The 19812-nt window shown below is 52.7% G+C and overlaps 3 long non-coding RNA genes across 5 annotated transcripts in view; 1 reads left to right on the top strand and 2 right to left on the bottom strand.

Annotated features, from left to right (window-relative positions):
* Positions 1-1014: 1014 nt before the first annotated feature.
* LOC144287694 (uncharacterized) overlaps positions 1015-19812 on the bottom strand; it is a 20928-nt gene continuing 2130 nt past the window's right edge. For all 3 annotated transcript variants that reach the window (XR_013355439.1, XR_013355441.1, XR_013355440.1), the window contains 4 exons: positions 18025-18087; positions 13550-14625; positions 3565-3645; positions 1015-1233 (listed from right to left, as the gene is read on the bottom strand). This is a non-coding gene — a long non-coding RNA (uncharacterized LOC144287694). The remainder of the gene's footprint in view (positions 1234-3564; positions 3646-13549; positions 14626-18024; positions 18088-19812) is intronic.
* Positions 2223-3688, top strand: LOC144287697 (uncharacterized). The gene is made up of 2 exons (XR_013355447.1): positions 2223-2417; positions 3059-3688. It is a non-coding gene; the product is annotated as an uncharacterized LOC144287697 (long non-coding RNA).
* The window catches only part of LOC144287696 (uncharacterized), an 855-nt gene continuing 482 nt past the window's right edge, over positions 19440-19812 (bottom strand). Inside the window, exon 2 of the long non-coding RNA XR_013355446.1 lies at positions 19440-19579. This is a non-coding gene — a long non-coding RNA (uncharacterized LOC144287696). The remainder of the gene's footprint in view (positions 19580-19812) is intronic.

Genomic DNA, 19812 nt, shown 5'->3' with positions numbered 1-19812 from the left:
GGGAGGTCTGCTCACCTCCCAGGACACGCTGCTAGGGCAAATCCTTTGCACCTAAAATACTTGCACAAAGGCCAGGCAGCTCCCAAAGTACTGCCATGCCTTCTGAGCCACACCTACTCCATTTTGAGAAAGCAAAATTTTAATACATTGAAAATCTTGAAACTGGGTGATTTCCTGAGGATTGAAAACTTTTTTCTCTGTAGATATGTTGGCTTCCGTCAGGGGTGATATTTAAAATATTTAACCACTGTTGAGGTTGGACACTGGCTGTGAATAGCCTCGCCATGCTGTGTCGGGATGTTAGTCCTGGCCTTCTGTGAGTCAGTGGGAGACATAAAGTGTGTACGTTGTATGACACATCTCTAGGGAATGGAAGCTCAGCTCTCTGCCAGGGACCCAGCACGTTGACTCCAGTGTTTTGGATGCTGTCGTGTAGATTAGAAACATCTTTGTATGGTCACATGATTTGTGTGGTCAAAGATTATTCTGGGTGTTTCTTAGTTTTGGATGAGATTAACATTTAAATGAGTAGACTGAGTAAAGCAGATTGCCCTCCCTGAGGTGGGTGGGCCACGTCCGATCAGTCAAAGGCTTGACTAGGCCAAAAAGCTGACCCTCCCCTGACTGAGGGGGATTCCTCCTCACAGATGTCCTTCCAATTGGAACCTCTGTCTTTTCCTGCCTTTGTTTTCCTGCAAATGGGAAACGTTGGCTTTTCCTGGGTCTCCAGCCCGTCAGAATTGAGATTCAGACGGGAATGGCATCGTTAGCTCTCCTGGGTCTCCCGCTCGCTGGCTGTAGATCCTGAGGCTTCTCAGCCTGTGTAACTGCTTGAGCCAATTCTTTACAATGAATTTCTTTCCATAGTGTATATATGTCCTGTTGATGCTGTTTCCCTGGGGAATCCTGATGGCTAAATAGGCTCTGAGGTTCTGTTCTTTCTACAATAGGAAGCTCAACTAGATTTTCATTTTTTTGTTGTTGTTGTTTACGGGGAAAAAACCACACTGCCTCTAATATTTAAGTATGTTCATTTTATTTGGCACTACTTGAATAAAGTGATTTTTCCTTATACAAAATAGTGGTTCTACTTTATTCTTCCCACTGGTGGGAATGAGTGGATGTCCCCTCAGGCAGTCTTGGCTTCTCAGTTCAGTCTCTGTCTCCCCTTGTGGTTTTTGGCTCCTCTAAACAAATGTTTGTGCTTCTTTATTTTTTGCTGGAGAGTTTTGCCTGTTTGGAAAGAGGAGATTTTCTTGAGAAATCCTAGGTGTTCCTTAGGAGGCTGGTTTCACACCCTTCTGTGGTTTGCTTACATTTGGATGTACCGGGCCCAGCCTTGGCCTGAGAGTGACGGGGACGGCTGCAGGACTCTGCACCATGTCGACAAACACCTTTCTGGGGGCAGCTGGGGTGTGGCCTTCCCACAGGTCCAGGAGGGTGGGTATGTGTGCAGATACCTCCTCCAGCCCCCTACACCCCCGTGAGCCACATGCTCTGAGTATCCCACTTTGAGGATGAAAAACTGAGGCTTAAGATGTGCTGTCATCTGCCCAGGGTCACCCCAAGTGACACAGCTCATCGGGAGTCAGATGGGATCTGAACACAGGTCAGGGCACCACCCAGCCCCTTGGCAGTGAGCTGATCCTTTGGGCTATGCAGGGGTGAGCAGCTCACCTAATGGCAACCTCTCAGTTTCCCAAAGGAGCCTCGAGAAGAGAGAGTCCCGGGACGGGGTGAGGGGGCTGGGAGGTGAGCTTGCACAACAGACACCACCCTGCAGGTGCGCAGAGGATGGTGGGGACAAGACGGCACCTGGAGAGTCAGGGCTAACGTGGCAGCGTCCTTGCAGGAGGGAGCAGGGGAAGGTGCGGTTGGGGTGAGGTTGGCAGTGAGTCAGGTGGGGGAGAGAACTGGCAGGGTCTTGGGGAGCAGGAGGCCGTGACCCCGAGGGAGGAGCAGCGCAGAGAGGGGAGGAGCCACGCAGAGGCCGGCACAGAGAGGAGGCCAGGATGGGGGGCCAGACCGCACCCTATGAGGCCCAGTGCCGCCGCCTTCCGCCCCCAGACCCTGCGGGGGCTCCTCTGAGCTCCGCTGGCTGGGCGGTATCCCCTGCCCTCAGGGGCGGCCGCGTGGACCAGCTCCTGTGACGTCAGGGCCCCTTGTCCCCGCCAAGGACGGCTCCTGCCCACACACTGCTGGCCCCCCGCCCTGGCCCTCGAGGGGCGTCCGCCGCCCACCCCCGGACCCCCAGACGCGGAGCCGACCTGCAGGAGCTCCAGCAGGTGGAAAGGCCCTGCCTTAGGCGTTGGGTCGTGGGAGGCTTTACTGTTCTCTCGACAGAGCTCGCAAGGCCCCGGGGGCCGGGAGTTTGGCGACGTCTCTTGTGACCTGAACGGTCGGTGGATGCGCAGCAGGTGCAGCAAACCCTAACGTCCCTCTCTGCCTCTGACTACACTGGGGGGCCTGCAGGCGCCAGGTGCAGGCCGGGGCCTGGGAGTTTGAGGCTCCAGGGCTGGCTCTGGCCCCGCACAGTCGGAGGGGCCCTGGCCGCGCGTGGTGACAACTCGCACACCCGGGAGGTCTCTAGTGACGCGTCTGTGACTCCACCCTGGCCGGCATTTCCACAAAGTACAAGACGGCAGGCTGGCTGCACGGAGGCTGGTCGGGGGCTTGGAGGAGCAGCCGACGGGGGGAGGGGAGACCCAGAGGGGTCCCAGCAGGTGGAACGGAGAGGCCGCCCAACCGTGCCCTGGAACGTGGGCTCCGCCACCGGGCGGAGTCCCGGGAGCCCTGAGCGGTGCTGGCCCCGGTAGGAGCTCGGTACACGGCAGGCGAAGGTGGGGGCTGGCCAGGTGGGTTTGGTCCTGCGGGCTCTACCAGGAGCCCCCTGCTGTGGCTTAACAGTCACATTTACAGATCCTTGCAAGTCTTCGTTGACACTAGCTGGGAATTAGGGTGTGACGCGTCCCCAAAACAAGTCGGGCTTAGGGTGCGTGGATGGGTATGTGGCAGGTAGAAGGCTGGAGGTGTTCATCTGAACCATCTCTGTGACTAGAGTCTACCTGGGAGAGGCTGGGAAGACAGGAGAGGAGCGGCCTGGAGAAGATGCTCAGAGGTGTTCTGGAAAGTTCCAGGGAGAAGGAGAAGCCTGGGGCCTGGGCAGAAGCCTCCAGGGGAGTCGTGGGCTGACCTCAGCAACTAGGGAGTTGTCTGAAAGGGCAGGGGGCTGGGGGCTGGATGCTGGGGGTGACCGCAGGTGTGGGACTCAGTTCCGGGTGGGAGGCGCCCACGGTGAGGTTTGGGGACCTCCCCGGCCCGGGGTGTATGACAGTGGCCCCACATGCCCAGGACTCCTTGAATTTGGACTGGGGGGGGCAGAGTCTGATGACACAGGAAACCGTGTGGGGCTCCCTGCCGGTCTGCCCAGGGCCTGAGTCACCTGCCCCTCCAGAGAGCTGTTCCCTGGAGCAGCCGGTTTGTCTCTTCACGATGGGGGGCATCCCAGCATGAGCCGGCGTCTCCACACTTATTGTCACCAAGATGGTCCCAAGTTCCGTTTACCTAAAGCTCTTCGGAGGCTGTAAATGATTTTTTCCAGAGCTGCTAGGCTTTTAATCTGATAAAATGTTTCTTCCTCCTCTTCTGTGGGAAAAATTAAACATAAGCATCAAGCTTTGACATACAATTGTAGTTTAATTCCAAACTCGTGTCTCTCCTTCCAACCAGGATGTCTGGTGCTCTGCCAAGGCTCTCGGCTTCTCCCCTGCACTGTTCCCAGGCCCCGCGGCCCAGTGACTCACCACGAACCTTCCATCCCCCCATCAGTTCAGAGAGGCACCGGGAACATCAGTGGGATTTCCTTTGCCAACACACACTCTGTGTGTTCACCAGCAAGTATGCAACAGGGCTGCATGGGTGTCTCTGCTCCTTCATCTTCCACCCCCAAGCCAAGCAACATCCATTAGAATGGGACAGGGATCAGTTAGAAGCCAAACACATGCTAAAAGTGGTCAGCCATGGGGGAAAGGAGAGATTTCTCTGTCAGTTCCATCCTGCCACTTAGCAGCCCAAGAGAACTATTCCAGCGCAGGAAGGGAGCCAGTGGGTTTGCAAGAGGGGCCCTGCTGTGGTGGCCAGAATTTCGCATTAGAGATTCATTCCTTGGCGCCTACTTTAAACCCTCATTGCCCCACAATCCCGAGGTGTGGCTCAGGACAGTGTCATGTTGACTATACTTCTATGTCTTTGGGGAGGTCAGTGGCGGAGCTCAGCGTTGCCCTGAACAACGAGACCAAGACCCTTGGGTCCCTCTGTTTGGGAAACAAAGGTGCACAAGAACGACCCTCTGGGAGCCAGCCTGTGTGCCCATTTGGGGCGGACGCTGGAGCTCAGGGAAGCCTGTCCAGCGGGGGAAACGCCCCGCCTGAGGCAACAGGAGCAGGATGCGCCTCTGCTCCCAGCAGAGCAGGGGTGCTGAGAGGGAGCACGGAGAGGAGGGAGCCTGAGTGGCGCCCCAGCCACGCTGAGCCGCGAGGGCCTCTGCGAGGGTTCCAGGGACCGGGTATTGGACCGTTTCTGACCTGTGCTGTCATTTCTAATGGCTCGGCCCAATAAGTTAGTCCTCAGGGAGGAGTTCTGATAGGAGGCTGTAACAGGTGCTCCTGGACCGGCCTCCCCAGTGTGCCAGGGCCTGGGCCTCAGGCCCATGGAAGCCACCTGCCACATGCTGTACTGTGGGAGTTATAAGGGATGCCCCCACCCTCCTGGGTGGGATCCTCAGCCCAATCCCCACAGGGTAGCACCCGGGCTGACCCAGGCCCCTTCTCCACCTGGGTAGGTCCCTCTTTCCTGGCCCTTCCACTGTGGTACATCCCAGTGACACCCCTGAGCAGAAGCGGGGGCACCCAGCAACCTTCCATAGCTGGTCTCTGGTGCTATGGGGATCTGGGGGCAGCTTTCTGGGTAGCCCCTTTCTCTGGGGGGCTTCCCTCTCACCTACCATCACCTCCACTTTCAGTTTTCCCTACCAGTGTCCTGGGGCCACTCTGTGTCCCTCTCCTTCCCTCCCTCCATCCCACTGGCTGCCAATGCCTTAAGAAACTTTCCTACAAGGTGGGAGAGAAAAATCAACTGAATTTTGATGCGTGGGTGTCCCCCACTAAGACGGGGACCCAGAGCAACAGCCTTGCCTGGGCCTGAGGACACTTGCTCCCTGGCTGGCAGTTGGCCTGTACTCTGCTCCTAGGCCATGGGATGGACTCTGGGTGTGCGGGTTAGTCTCAAGGCACAGTAGAGGGGCCCCAGAGGTTGGTTTGTTTTCTGTGAGGTGGGGTAGCTGTGAATGGTGAACCACCTACAAAGTGTGGCTGGAGGACCTGAGACAGTCAGCCCCCACTCAAACCTAGCCCCACCCCAGCCATCTGCCCAAATGCCTTGAGTTCCACCATTAGAGATCCAATCCTTTGAAAGATTTTCCTTGTCAAGCTTCTCCTGCTCAAATGCTTATAACCCCTAGCAGAACATCCCTCTGAAGTTTAGGGGGTTGATGGCAGCTATCCCAGGCCCAGGAACTGGGACACACCACTGACCTGATGACCAGACTCAAAACCATGCTGAGTGTTCCTTCTTCCCCAGGAGGAGGTGGCTTGAAGTATCTAACAGTACAAATGAGGTCATTGTTGGGAAAAAGTATAAAGGTGGGCCGCAAGGAAGGGATGGCACCCACACAGAAATGGACGTTAAGGCCATTGTTGATGGATCCCAGAGCCCATGACAGATGTCAGGAGGTGGGCACACCCTGAGACCATCTAGCAAGAGTGTGAACAGGCCACCCCCAGGAGACCAGCTGACTCCACCTGTTCCACCTCAGCTCTCCCAGACTGGGATGGGGGCTGCCTCACACTCCCAGTCGGCTTTTCTGAATTGAGCAGATGGCTCAGGCATGAGGACGGAGGAGGAAGGAGGAGGAGTTCAAGCAGCAAGCACCAGGTAGAATGTCACCAGGGGGAGGAGAGGTCACTTTATCCTTGTCCAGGCTGAGTTTTTGTTAGTATTTTCCCATGGGTGGAAAGTCAGCATTTCATGGAACTTTTTAAAAAACCCCAAGTGGGAATCCTGGTGTCCTCTTGCTGGTTGAGTCCACTCTCCCACCCATTCCGACTAAAACCTCTGCATCGAATTCACAAAGGAAGCAGCTAAGGCTCCTGGAAAGAGAACAAACACAGGCAGGTGCAGAGGCGTTGCCCACAAGGGGAAGGATTTCATGTGCCTGTGTGTGTTTGCTTCCGGGCTTTGCTCTGAGGATCAGCCCAGTTGTGCTGTAGCACTGTGGCAAGGGCAGCAAAACTGACAGAAACTCCATCTTTCTGGCCACAGGAAAAGGAGCCCCTGAAAGCCCAAGAGTGCACCGTGGGGCTCGGGAGGGGAGGACACTGCAGAAATGAAGTTCTTGCTTCTGTGTGTGAAACCCCACCAGCCTCACACTGGAGCTGGTGTATACACAGGACACTCAGACCAGCAGAGAAAAGACTGCGAGAAGTGATAGATTCAAACCAGCACTCACAACCAGCGAGATCAAACATACCGGGTAAACCTAACCAGGTGGAATGGCTGCTAATATCAGAACATCAGTGTTCTCCAGAGGGTTCAATCAACACAACCTAATACTTACAATGTCGGGATTCAACACACAATTCCTCCACGTGGAGAGAACCAGGGAAATAGCACCAGATTTCAGGGGGAAATGTAGCTGACAATATCACCCTCAACATGACTCAGGTGTGGAATTATCTGCCAAACACTTGAAAGCAGTCATTACAAATATGCTCCATGAGGTAAAGAAAGACATGAAAAGTGAATGAAAAAAAAAAATTCTCTGGGAACAGCAGGGGAATAAATATACTACAGAACTGAAAGGAAATCACAGAGCTAAGAAAAAAATGTCAGAGATGAAAATTTTACTGATGGGCTCAACAGCAGGGGGAGACTCCATGTATGGAGGACCAAGCAGCAGAAATTATGCAAATGGAGCAGGAGAGGAAAATATGGGAAGAAGCAGAGTCTCAGAGACTCATGGGACAGTATCTAAAGGTATAATATATGTGGAATTGGTGTCCTGGAAGAATAAGAGAAAAAGACTGGAGCAGAAAACATATTTAAAGAAAAACACCCAAATAGTTCTACAGATGTTGAAAAATTTTAACTTATCAGAATTTTTCCAACAAATGAAGCTTCAGGTTCAGATGCTTTTACTGGCGATTTCTATTGAGGAAGAAATAATACCAACCTTACTCAAACTTTTATTTTTTTATTTTTTAAATATGTTATTTATTTATTCATGAAAGACACACAGAGAGAGAGGCAAAGACATAAGGAGAAGGAGAAGCAGGTTCCCCGTGGGACTTGATCCCAGAACCTTGGAATCATGACCTGAGCCAAAGGCAGACACTCAACTACTGAGCCCTCCAGGCATCCCTTACTCAAACTTAGAGGAAACTAAGAGGCGTCACAGGCCAACTCATTATGTGAGGCAAGCCTCTTACCAAATGTGACCACGATATTATGTGAACGAATGACAGACCAATATTTCTTATGAATACAGATGCAAGATCCTTAGCAATATTTGAATACAGGTGAAAAATACTTAGCAAATCTTTGCAAGTTCAGTAGAACAAAACAAAAACTATAGAGCAACCAAAACTAACAAGGATGACACATCATGACCTGATAGGCCTTATCGCAGGAATGCAAGGTTGGTTTAGCATCTAAAAGTCAATGTAATTCACCATTTTAACATAATGAAGAAAAGGAACTGTCCAATCATTTCAATATATACAGAAAAAGCAGTTGACAAAAACTCCCAGCAGAATAAGACTAGTGAGGAACCTTCCAGCCTGATGAAGCATGTCTATGAGAAACTTACAGCCAAGGTCAGACTCAATGACAAAGGGCCAACTGCTTTCCAGAGAGGCCTGAAAGGAGCCATGGACGCACACTTCCTCTGCTTCTACTCAAGATCTTACCTCCATAGCATTATGTGCTGTGTTACGCCCAAGACATTTTCTAGTTCATTTCTGAAAGGCAGAGGGTCTTAATTCTTGGACCCTCCAACATCAATGAATCTTTGCTTGAGTCCTAAGGGTGTGAGTCTTTGCAACTCCTCTGTCTGAGACAGAGTGTAGATTCAGGGAGTATTTGCCTGTACCCGAGGGTTCAGGGACATGCCACCCTCTCCCAGCAGCTAGGTTAGAAGAATCTGGGAGGTGGGCAGACTTCCTGTGTGGGCTCCAGCAGCAGCAGCCAGTCATCTTGTGCATGGCTAAGGGTCTTGCTCTGGTCTCCTGCCCTTCCCTGCCCCCTGATCTCAGCAGACACCTGTGGAAAAGAGGTAGAGAACTGGTCCAAGATCCTGAGTCTGGGGCCCAGCTATTCCAAACTGATGTCCAGCCCACACTTGGCCTTTAAAAATTAGCCAAGCTTTAACTGATTTCTTTTTACCCACTTGCATGGTAGCCACCTGTCTTTCCTGGGCTCTGTCAAAGCTGACATGGACCTGTGCCCCATCCCTCCATGGAGATGCTTGTCTCTTGTGGGAACTCAACCTACCTGGTTGCCTTCTGACTTCAGCTCTCTGCTGAGCTCAAGAGAAGCCATGGTCTTGTTATTTGTCTTTTTTTCATTGTTAGAGTGGGAACAATGTTCTTAGCAGCTTTCTTCTAAGGAGAATCAAAAGTTTTGAAACACACTTATTCTGTCTTTTCTGAGGTTATTCTGTTATTTGCTACTTTTCCTCTCATCATAGTGTATTGTCCCCTTACATTCTGCACGGGAATCATAGGCTCACCTCTGGCAGGGCTTTTGGCTGAGAACACCATGCAGAGCCTGGGTAAAGGCATGCTCCTTCATCACACTTTTGCATTTGCTTCTACCAAGCGTCTCAGCAGTGTCAATGCCAGAATCCTAAAAATTTCCTTCTCAGCCCAGCATGCATAAAGGACTAAGTGCCCATGAACCCGTGTTTCTAAATTTTCAGGCAACGTCAATAGACAATTGACTCACTGGAAGAAAATATTAGCAACATATAACACAGACAAGAGACTAGTATCCCTAACACATAAAACACTCTTAAACATTAAAGAATAGAGAAACGAGGAAAAGATAACAGATAATTCACAAAAAAATACTAAAATGACCCGTAGACATGAGAAGATGCTCCAACTCGTTTATATTTACAGAAACATGAATGAGAACAACTCTGAAATATCATTTCTCACCTATTGGGTTGTCAAAGCTGAAAAAGTATGATGACTTATTCTGTCATCAAGGCGTCAGGGAAGCAGGCTCTTACACACACCAGTGGCGGGAGCGAAAACAGGCACAACCTCCTGTGGGTTATTGGGGAACTCAAAAGCAATGACATACACACTCATCTTTACTCAGCATTCTGCATGTGGATTTCTACCTTGAAGATACAAATCCAACAATATGAAAATACATATGTGAGAATCATCCATTTATGGCGCTGTTGGCAAAGTATTTGAGATGACATGAATGCCCACGTGTAGGACAGTGGGACAGAACCATACAACTATAAAAACTAATCATGAGGAAGTCTTCTATGAACTGGAATGATCTACAATACTGTGAGGCTAAGAACTACAATATCGTTAGGCTAAGAAAGAAGAGTGCAAAATATCTACAGTAGGCTGCCTTTCATGCATGGAAAACAGGTTATAAGAAAATACACTCTATCATACCTCAGTGAAGTGGGTTAAGAACATTTAAGAGGAAGACATATGATACAAAACAGTAAACAGAGTAATCCTGTACAAAAAAAGAAACATGTACATGGACCTGCTTATTCATGCCCAAGGAAGTATGGGAAGGAAAAGCCAGGAAAGGATGAGGCTAGTACCTGCAGGAGGTGAGGCAATAGGAGGACAGTAGGGGGAGGGGAGCATGTTAGAGGAACAAGGGGAGGCAGTACTTTTGGGTATGTGACTTTTTGTATTAGAATCATAGTCATGTTTCATATACTCCAAAATACCTAAGTAAAATCAACCATGGTGAAAAGGGACCTAAAACAACAGTACAAGTAAATAATAGAACCACACCAGAGAGGGTGCAAAGAAAGGAACTTGGGAAACAAGGGTCTGACTGTATATTTTAAGGCTGAAGATGAAAGTCGTCCCCAAATCTGGTCTGCTACTAGTTAGTAAAATCTGGTTTTCATGGGATGGGCCTGCGTCAGCAATTCCTCAGCTACTTCCATGTTTCCTGGGACTGAGCCAATGGGTTGACTCTGGTGGTACATGACAGCCAGGTTTCTCATAAAGAAAAGGAAGGAGGTACCATGATCCTTGAGGTCTGGGATCACTGGAATCTGTTGGAATTCATGGTGCCCAACATCTGAGCCAGCAGCTATAGAAACGCAGATCTGTGCCCACACACACCTTTCCCGTCTCTGTCCACTGAGAGGGCCTGGACACAAATGCCACACCAGAACAGCAAACATGTCTAGCCCTGACCTTGACTTCTAACTCCCTCTCTGTGTTATGGGGGACCAGGGCTCCGTGTAGACCTGGCTGCTCCCAGGCCTGGGGCAGGAGGAGTGTGCGAGGGGCCTGGAACATCTTGCAATGTAAAAAGTTAAGACATTCTCAGAAGCAATGGCAACATGTTGAGCTCCAAACAATAAAATCCGAGAGACAAAATACATAATACTAGTGCTTTGTAACACAGTGAATGACCCATTGAACCCAATAGATAGCCCTGTACGTTTACACTGATCTAAACATAATGGAATAAAGTCAATAAAGACCTAAGAAGGTACAGCTCTTCCTTACAAATGCGGAAGGAATGAGAAAAATCACCTTTTGGCAAATACTACAGTCATAATTTTTGCAGGTAAGAAGCAATGGATGCTAAATTAGGGGTGAAAATATGGTGGTGAAAATAGGATATTTTTACAGTCTGAAATACCTCCCCACAAAATACTAATTATTTACAAGTGGAAAAAAATCAACACGATTATGGAGAAAGCTGGAATAAGTACCTAGAATAAGTGACCAAAGTAGACACTCCAAGGAATGAGCTATGTCTACATCATGCACGTCCTCATGGGACACACGGAGGAAGGCATAGTCTTGATCCTTTAACATTCTTGCCCCAAATGTGTAACCTGAATCTAGTCATGGGGAGAATTCAGACAATCTGAAATCGAAAGAGATTTGACGAAGTAGCTGGCCAGCACTCTCCAAGGTCATGAATGACAAAGACAGACCAGGCTGGAGAACATACAGACAGATGGGTAACTGCCGTGTGGCATCTGGATGGAACCTGGAGCCCCTCCGCCCCAGAAGGCATTGGTAAGATAATTGGCAAAATTTGGATCAGGTCTGTAGGTTACTGGGCAGGGCTGCATCAATGTAAACGTCCTGGTTTTAGTAACTGTACTCAAGTTACGTAAGATGTTACCACTGGGAAAAGCTGGGCAGAAGGAACACAGGAAACTTTTTGTACTACTTTCTCAGGTTTGTTGTGAGTCTAAAATGATTTCACCATGGAATTGTTTTAAATGTCGAATTGTCCATGTTTTACCCGTCCCATTGCTTTCCAATTACCAGACATGCCGGCCCTGGCTCCTGCACCCTTGGTGTGATCTGCACGTGAGCGTGCACACACACACGCATACACAGCAGTCCCAACCCACCTCCACACGTAAGCAGCCGGACACAATCTGCCTATCTGCACCAGTGTGCAAACAGATATCTTTATTGAGGTGGACCATGTTCAACTTTGCTGAGGACGGGGCACTTCATCTGCTCAGCGATTTGCCTCCTGGCCCCTCTGTAGCCAGGAGGCCTCAGGTCAGGGAGGGGGAGACAGCTATGGTGCCTGGACCCCTAAGACAGGATGGCGCTCTTCCCAGGACGGCCAGCTCGGAGACAGCCTCTGTACCCCGTGGCACGCCCCTCCTGGGCTGACTGGCTCATCAGCTGTCCTCCGGGGCCACCCCACCCTACTAGGAGTTCCCACTCAGGCTTCGATTGAGACCAGACTGGAAGGCCAAGGCTTTTTCTCTTCTCAAAAACTCCAGCTACCTCCTCTCATCACCTCGATCAAACTGCCTGGGTGCTGGTTCCTAACCTACCTCCAGCCTGCCGCATGATATGGGCAGTACCTTAACTGAGCTGTGCCTCAGTGTCTCCATCTGAACAGTACTCTCTAGCGAGGCAAGGCACGGACCACTTCTGCCACCTGAAGCTGTTGCCAGTGTAAGCAGGAGGCTGTTAGGTTAAATGGTGGCGTTTGCCTTGGGGCCCAGAGGGGAGTGGCATGTGTGCCCACAGCTCAGGAGCCTGCAGAGAGGGGTGGGCCTCAGGGTGCAGCCGAGGTCAGGGAGGAGCGCAGTGGTGGTCTGCAGTGCCATCTGCAGCTGCCCACGCACACACTGCAGGTGTGGGATTTCATGGTCCCGCTGAGGTCTGGGCTGGGCTCCAGGATCCCGGCAGGCTGCTGGCTTCTCTGATCCCACGCCCCAGACTCCATCCCTTCACCCTGGCTCTCATTCTTGGCCACTTCATATTTTCCTGCCTGTTCCTATCTCCTCCTCCTTCTCCAGTAAGTGCCACAGGTGTGATGCAGGTAGAGTGTATTCCTGAGGCCACAGAAGCTCATGGTCTGTCCTCTGCTACACACCCGCCCTTATCGACTCCTCATGCAGGCCCCCTGCTAAAAAGGTGTCTGGCTAGATTCAATTTATGACCATTAGGCACTTTGCGGAATTCAAGAGGTGGGACAAATCCAAGGGCTTAGATATCGTCCTTGAATAAGCATCCTACTCTCTCTCTCCATCCTTCTAAACAGCAGAGGCTAGTGCCCAAGGCTGGGCTGAGATGCAGGTCCCAGGGTCCTCCCCCTGCAGAGATGCTCTATGGGGCCTGGGAATAAGTTTGTGAGCCAGCCCCCCTCCCCTGTGCCTGGTACCCAGGACCTCATCCCACCTCAGGGCCCGCAGAGACGCCTCACAGGGCAGGTATCCCACGAGCTACACGGGCGACCTTTCTTCCGCACAATCTTTAAAGAAAAGATCTGTCTTCCGCGGGGTGCTAGCTCCTCCGCCGCGGAGCCTTGCACACCGGAATTCCTGTCGCAACCCCTGCTGCTGGAGGGGCGCTCTGCCCCGCTCCTGGGGGCCTCCCTGAGGGGATGCTGGCTCTTCCTGCACACCCCCGGGAGGGGCTCTGACCCAGCTGGAGTTTGGCTGGCGGGCAGTGTGGCAGCCCCCCCCCCCCCCCCAGGCGGCCACCTGCCTGCGGACCTTCCGGCCTTGCCCTGCTTTTCCAGGGTCAGAGTCACCGCGCGGTGGGGCTGGCGGTTCCTCGACAGAGACGGGAAACCTGCCCAGCTGGGTTCAGTGAAGCAGCCTCCCTCCCCAGCCGCACTTGCATCCTCCATAACGGGGTCCCCATCCGCATCTGCCTGGCGCCTCCATCCTCCCCACTAGGTTCTCAGCGCAGGAGGGCGATCACCAGGGTGCATTTACCATTCAGGGAAGACGCGTCTTCATTCTCAGAAGATAATTCCTTTTCATGATACTTCTTATTCATACCCGTCTTAAACTCCTTTTCAGTGTGGGTATCTTTGATGAAGAACATGGAAAAAATAAGGAAATGATTTTTTTGATTACACATACACGGACCTTTGGGTCCACCCTGTATTTTATGGAATGCTACTGGAGTTTTCGAGTCCTACTGGAAATGGGCTTTGGCAAGTGCACAGGCATCATCTGACCCCCTCGAGCCCCGCCATGTGGGCCGCGGCAGACCGTGGGTGATGCTGATCCCAGGAACTGGAGTTGACCTCTGGAAGCACCGTCCTGGGGCGAGGCTGAACTTCCCTGGCCCTGGATGCAGTGTGTGCACCGCATGTAGATTGTGATCCCTGTGTCCCCTGAGCAGGTGTCACCCAGACCCTCTGCCTCGGTTCTCTGCGTGCTGTTCACTGGCCTCGGTGGGTGCTGAACACCACGGAGCTGCACTTCAGCAAAGCACGTTCTTTATCTTGGCTCACTACTGTACTGACTGGGAGGCCTTGGGCGAGTCCTTCTGACCTTAGTTCTATCCCCGTGGAACAGGGTCCTGGTCACCGCGCCCGTCTCAGGAGGCTTAGGCCCGCGTCAGGGTGCTGGCAGTGGAAAGTGCCTGTTTCATGGGCCCCGTGTGCCTGTGGTGGCTGAGCCTGACTTGCAGCTGGAGCACAAGACCTTGCTTGTGTGTGCACCCCAGAGACCACCCCAAAATAAAGGGAACTCGTCTCCGCCAGCCCAGGCTCAAACTCCTCAGTCTTGGGGAGGTCCTAGAAATGGTTTGGGACAACTGTTTCTTTCCCCTTCATTTGCTTTTGTCCCAGATGTAGTTGCCCCTAAAGAATGATTCTGCCTAAAGGCAGAATGATGGGATTGTGTCTCCACCACCATAGACCCAGGGACACACGCAGTTGTAGGTTTAAAAAATGTATACTTGCTTGCTTTCTTCAAAGCTCTTGATTTTGATAGTAGCCTTTGTGTTACAAGCAGTGATGAATTGCTTGGATCCAAGATCTCTTGGACTAGAATTTCATCTTGGGAAAAGCACACAAGGACGTGTTAAAGCCAGAGATACAGGATGGACCACGACCCTTTTGCCCCACGGGGACCTGCTGCAGTGTATGAAGCAGCGACTAGAAGCAGGGACCCAGGTGCCCTGTGCAGATGCTGTTTGGCTTCTAAAGAACCTTGTCTGGGGTGGGTGATGCCTGCCCCCTCCACAATTTCTGAAAACCTGAGACCATCCAGGTACCCCGGCAGGGTAAACACTGTCCCCAAAGACACGATACCAGAAGCCTGGCCCCCGCTGCAGACCCCATCGTTCCGTCCCCTCTGAGACTTTCCCCAGGCTGTCCCGTGTCAGTGCACCCTCTCTCCTGATTTCTGAATAAGATGGTGTTGCTTTCTCCCTTTGCATCTTTCCCACCTCTCCTAGGAAGCTTTTTTTTTTTTTTAAGATTTTATTTATTCGTGAGTGACACACACACACACACACAGAGAGAGAGAGAGAGAGAGAGAGAGGCAGAGACACAGGCAGAGGGAGAAGCAGGCTCCATACAAGGAGTCTGAAGTGGGACTCGATCTGGGGTCTCCAGGATCACACCCTGGGCCACAGGCGGCACTAAACCACTGCACCACCGGGGCTGCCCTCCCAGGAAGCTTTTAACACATAAGAGCACCGGACTTGGTGTTGGACAGACGGGACCCACGTCTGGTTTGGTCTCACTGGACCTTGATCCGGGCAACTTCCTCTTGGGACCTGTCTTCTCATCTGTAAAATAGGCCTGTGCTTATCTCCTCAGGCTTGTTAGGAGGGTCACATAAAGCAGTGTGCATGGAAAGCACTTGCACAGTCAGGGATCATGGCGGAGGCTGAATGTAAAGGAAAACAGGACAGTGGCAAGTCACCCCATCTCTGCAGCCCAGTGGGTACCCTGACCAGTTGGTCCATGTGCTGGGACTGGAGCCCACCCAGCAGGTGCCCTGGTTTGCCCAGACTTTCTTGGTTCAGCAGGCAAATGCCACATCCTAGGAGCCCTGGGGACCTGGACAAAGCATGTGGCTGTCCACTGTGGCTCCAGGTCATATGAGGTACATGAGTTCAGGGCGAGAAGATCTGAAGTGTCACTGGAAACAAAGATTTTGCCGACACGCATGGAGAAACGCTCTTGGGCAACTCTGCAGCATTCCTCCCCCCACGGAACCTGAACCCAGCGTCCATGTGTGCATCCCCGTGGGGCAGGGGCCTGCACCCTGCCTTCTTCCTGCCCTGGGAATGGCCACAATTATGGAGCTGTGGACACCATCCCTGACCACAGGATATGAGCTCAAGGGATGGCCAGGGTGACCTCAGGGACATAGTTGGATATCATGGAGCTGCTGGTGACACAGGAGCACAGCCCCTGTTTGGTTGAGCTGCTGCCACTCTGTCTCTGCTCACATGGCCAAGTGCATTCTTTGCTGGTGCACTGCTCTGGCTATACCTGCTTCCACCTTGAGAAGACCTTGGCCACTTTTCTGGGACAGCTATTGTGCAGAAGAACCAATTTTAAGTCCCTAAAAATTATGGTGTTTAGTTAGATTTTGAGTCACAGGGAAGAGTGGATATTTGTGTGAATAACAAATATTGAGCAGTTACTATGTACCAGAAACTGTCCAGGTGCCCAGGGGTGAAGGACAGCCCAGCCCCAGTCCCTGGTCTGCCCTGAGCCAACCAGCCATTTGAGAGGGATAGGACTGTACCTGTGTGGTCATGCACAGCACCTTCCAGAGCGCCCACCAGGAACTGAGATCAAGGATTGCCCCCGAGGCAGGCAGGGACAGGCAGGGGGCAGGAGCCCGGTTGACTGGCACCTCCTGAAGGAAGCTAGGGTGGCCTCCCGGGGACACAAAATACTGTTAGTGGCAGATGTCTTGAGAGATCCTCAAGGCAGGGGGTGACAGCCCTCAGGGCCAAGAGGAGCCCTAAGCCAACTGACTTCACAGCACTTTCAGAGCCGGGGGCTGGGGGACGCTCGAGGGTGAGCAGGCCAAAACCAAAAGTTCCAACAGGCCTCCAGAAACGTTGTGCATCTAATTGTAGCAAAACCTGTCAGGGAGCAGAGGAGCCTGATAGGTTGTATGAATGAGAAAACCCGGTCTTCGAACCATGTCTAATTTCTGACGGTTTACATTTTCTTTTCTGAGAAATGAGATATTGAATATACAAATGGACGGTGACCAGTTCTACATAAAAATATAACTGATCCACCATGTAGGCAGCCATCCAGAAGTCACCCTGAAGGAAGGTGACTGCTGTCTCCAGCAGCAAATCCTGGGGGCCACACGCCCCCCTCTCTAGGGCCACCTGCCCCTCATGGCCGGGATGTGACCAGTAACTGCACTTCCCATCCTACAGAACCCACTTCTGGTTAGCTGTCCCTGTGTCCCAGCCAGTGCCTGGGTCAGCCCCCACCGAGAGCCCTCCCTGGCCAGCCCCTACCCCCCGGTGCCCCCCCAGCCGTCCCTGCCCCAGCACCTGCCCCACGGCACCCGCCCCCCCCCCACAGCTGTCCCTGCACCAGCACCTGCCCCAGGGCCCCCCTCAGCTGTTCCTGCACCAGTACCTGCCTCAGGGCCACCCTCAGCCGTCCCTGCCCCAGCACTTGCCCCAGGACACCCTCAGCCGTCCCTGCCCCAGCACCTGCCCCAGGACACCCTCAGCCATCCCTGCACCAGCACCAGCACCTGCCCCAGGAACCCCCAGCCGTCCCTGCACCAGCACCACCCCCAGCATCCCCCCAGCTGTCCCTGCACCACCCTGAGCTCTCCCTCCCACCCGCCTGAGTCTCTGCCACATGCATGTGACAGTGGCCTGGCCCACGCCCAGCTGCAAGACGCTCTGAATCAACAGCCTCTGCTGATCTCACGTGTCTCCAGAGACACGATGTCTCACTTTCACGGCTTCCTGCTCTCCACCCAGGAGAACAGGGGTTGGGGGGGCAGGAGCCTCAGTTCCCCTTCTGGCTTTAGTTGATCCCCACAACGTCATCAGAAATCTCCTTGACTCTATCCTTTCTGTCACGCAGGCAGTCGGGACCTTGGGTGGCCGGCCCGCGGATGGAGTGGGTGCTGGTGTTGGACCATAATCTTGCAGGTACCGAGACCGCCAGACCCGCCAGGAACTTGGGAGTATTCGCCAGCACCACTCCTAGACCTGGTGGTGCTCCCATCCTGCCGGGCCAGTTCACCTGCCTAGCGGTTGCCGGCCAGGTCCGGCACGGGGTTAGGTTTACCTAACCTGCATGTAGCATTTTTAAGAGTGTCTAACGCACACCTGTGCAGGGCCACAGGAAGGTGATTCTAGCTTCAAACCAAAACACACCCCTCTACTTTGTACCGCAAGCCACTCCTCCAAATACAGACCAGATATCTGATGTGAGGAGGTTCCTTACCAAATACTCCAGCCACATCGTCGTCCAAAATTCTTAAATTTGGTGGCAGTACAGTACTTGGACCTGTGGGGGGAATAAATACGTATTAGTTTAACAATTCATTGGATTTGCACTGACTTCTCGAAATAGTTTCAGCTTTGCGGCACCCGCCAGCCTGCTGCTGGGGAGGGGGTTTCCAGGCCCCGGTTCTCATCTGGAGAGTGGCCGGCAAGCTTGGCTGTGTTTGGAGGGACTGACGTGCCCTGTGCTGGGACTCCTGCCGTCTTGGGCAGTGCTCACGGGCGCCGTTGTCCCTCAGAAGGGAGCAAACATCCTGGCTCAGGGGATGGCGCTCTTGCAAGTGTTCAGAGGATGTGGAGGCCGAGAAAAATTAAGGCCATTCCATCTCAAGTTTAGCATTAGCACAAGTACAGCGATCTTAGGCCCCGGGGAAAAAGAGCTGAACTTTACAGGAAAAACTGCAGAATGCCCTAGGCAGGGAATCCCATATCAGAAAGACAATAAAGCTCGGAATGCCCTCCGCAGAGGATCCCCCATCAGATCTTAAGAAACTCCCCCACCCTTTCCCCATATTGGAAAGAAAAAAAATTTTTTTTCCTCCACCCCTTCTGAAAATGCCCTAGAACAGCCCATAAAAAACCCAGCTGTAACCCACTTCGGGGTCCAAGCCCCCGCTCTGCTGTGTGGAGTATACTTGGACCCAAGCTCGAGCTTGTAAATAAACCCTCGTGTGCTCGCTCGAGGTCGAGCCCTCGGTGTCGGCTCCTTGGTGGTTTCTCGGAATCGCGCTCTTGGGCACGAGGACAGCCAACCCACAGGGACGCACAGGTCCTTTTGTAAAAACCACACTGCCGCCTCCTTTCTGACCGGCTCCAACAGCAAGTGCCTCGGAAGCTTAGGGATAGGATTTGGGGAACGGGGATTGCAGACTGCTGTTCCTGTTGGGGTTCCCTGCTTGGAGGGGATCCCAGGGAGACGGTCACCAGCTCTCCCCTTTGTAAGCAGAGCGATTCCGGGCGGTCTGCCTACAGGTAAGACGCGGAGTCCCACGGGTGAGCGGGCCGGGCCAGACCACAGACCTCTGGGATCCCGGGACACCTGACTTCCAGCCTTGCAGGCCTCCCTGCCCCGAACAGCCTCGCCGGGGACCCTGCGGTGCGCGGTTACTGAGGGCGGGTTTCCCCGCAGCAGCGCCAGCCGGGGGCTCCCTCCCGCTCTCCTGGCTCAGAACAGGGTGTCCTGGTCCTTCCGTGTCCTCCGCTCGAGGTCGAGGTCAGCCTCTGGTCCAGCCCCTAGGCTACCAGAGGGGAGAGGGCAGGGCCAGGACCCCGGGCAGGGCCGCGGCGCAGGCTGCACAGAGCATGCAAGCGGCGTCTGTAGGCTCTAGGGTTCCAACAGTAAACCAATGACGACGCTGATTTTCAAATGGTTTTAATGATGGACAATCTGCATACCAATGGACTCATCTGCAGCGCAGGGCCTAGAACAATGCAGGAAATCTATGTAAAAAGGTCTGCGCTGAGATGACAATCGCTTCCCAGTGTGCTGACCTTCCCTAAACGAAGCAAACAAAAGTACAGTTCTCTTTGGATGAGGCATTAATGAGTCATTAAGAATGGGTACAGCTGCGTCTGCAAGCACTTTGTTAAAAATATTCTTTTCATTTTGTGTCTGTCCCGTAATTATAATGGAAGTATTGTGCGAGTCAGCCAGTAAGAGCGTGCAGAAAAATATTTATGTTTTAGGATATCCGCACGGGTTTTAAAGTGCGTCGTCAACTGTGGCTGC

This window comes from Canis aureus, chromosome 17, assembly GCF_053574225.1.
Source record: "Canis aureus isolate CA01 chromosome 17, VMU_Caureus_v.1.0, whole genome shotgun sequence".
NCBI classification, from domain to species: Eukaryota; Metazoa; Chordata; class Mammalia; order Carnivora; family Canidae; genus Canis; species Canis aureus.
This window is presented reverse-complemented; position numbering and strand designations above follow the sequence as displayed.